The following is a 1,689-nucleotide window of genomic DNA, read 5'->3' as shown; positions in this document are numbered from 1 at the left end:
GTTCCGGTGGGTTTCCCCTACAAGTATCCGACCTCCAGCAAAGTCTCCAAGCTGCATGGTTTTAGAGTAAAGGCAATGGAGGAATGGCCTCAGTGAGCAGCCCATCTGCGACTTCGGAGATGCGTTTGTAGTGTCTGGGCTCAATGGGTCGGAAGGGAGAAGGAAGCTTGAACAACTCACCTTCAGCCAAGCCGGAGGAAGGGGGTCCCAGGGAAACATTCTTGGATCCTGGTTTCCCTGGAGGGAAAGGCGGACATGACAGCTGGAAGGAGGGCAGGCTGGAGTGGGACAGTGCTTGGGGCCCTAAAGCTGCTCCCCGTTATCTAGGGCGTGTTTTCCTCCCTCCTCTCCCCTCAGGGAAGGAGGGAGCAGAAGGTGGGAGGAGTAGGAAAGGTTTCTGCCGGAATGCCGGGATCCTGCGGGATCTGGACAGGAGGGAGGGATTGTGGGAGTTCCGGTGAAAAGGGGGGCGCTGCGGGCCTGGAATGCCGAGCTAGAGGCCCAAGGCCGAGCTGCAAAGGGGAGGAAAGAAGTTCCCAGGAGATGAAATCTGACTTCGGGTGGAACCCCCCCCCCCCCAGGCTTCCCTCGGAGGCCATTCGTGACAATGTCAGCTTCCTGAGGGCAGGAGAGCTGCTTTAGTGTGGACACATCTCAGCGCCCAAGCCGGGTGAGCCGGGTCTGGAGGGGAACAGCCGCGGGAGGACTTCTCAGGCGTGACAGGGAGGTGTGATGCTCAGCGGGCCTTCTGGGCCAGAACGGGACAGGTGCTGGTCCAAGCCCGGAGAGCCGCTGCCGCGCTGTCCTCGTCTCTCCCTGAGAAGACTGGCGGACAGAGGGCACTTAATAAGGGCTCGTCATTTCCTGACGCTCGTTTTCCAGAGGAGGAATCTGAGGTTCATCTCTGCTCCCGGCTTCCTTGGTTTTCTGAGTGAAAACTCTTCTCTCGGCTCCCTTTTCTCAGTGGATTACTCCGATTTATCTTGGGTGTAGCTCATTTGTCAATAGCCTTTGTCCCTGGCTCCCCCATGACTCGGGAGCTCCTTGAAAGCCTCCTCTTGTACCTCCAGTGCTCAAAGCAGTGCCTAACACACAGCAGGCGCATAATAAATGCTTGCCGACTTGTCCGTTATCCCATCGTGAACAAGCAAAGGTTTGGGGAACTGGCCTGGAAGGCGGGAAGGAGCTCCACTCCCTTTCCTGGTCCGTCTCTGCAGGGCAGGTGTGGACGGAGGACTAGGTGATGGTCCCTGTCTACAAGGCAGACTGAGCTGGAGGAAGGGAGCCCTGCGGGCGGGGCAGCCGTAGACGAGATGGCGGGGGTCGGGGCCCTTCCTGCGTGGCAGAACTCGTGACAGGTGAGAGACCCATCGAAGCCCCTAAGAGGGGGGATGATGAGGGCTTCTTTTTCGGCCCGCAGATTGCAGGGCTCGGCAAGCCCCGGGCCCACTGCTCTTGGGGCCATCAGTATGATTCCCGTGGAGAAAATGAAGAAACTAGACTGGCTCAGCTTGGATGAAAGGCCGCTCCTGCGGTCTCAACGCTCTCCCAGCACACCTAGGTTCTACGGATTCTAAGGCAATGCGCGCCTACTTTTCGGACTCCATTTCCCAGAACCCCTAAGGCCCCTTCGGCGCTACGTTACGGCGTTCTGGCCGTGCGTGCCCTGCGCTCCTCTCCATTCCCCGC

This window comes from Sminthopsis crassicaudata, chromosome 3, assembly GCF_048593235.1.
Source record: "Sminthopsis crassicaudata isolate SCR6 chromosome 3, ASM4859323v1, whole genome shotgun sequence".
Classification (NCBI taxonomy): Eukaryota; Metazoa; Chordata; class Mammalia; order Dasyuromorphia; family Dasyuridae; genus Sminthopsis; species Sminthopsis crassicaudata.
Note: the sequence above shows the minus strand (reverse complement) of the source record.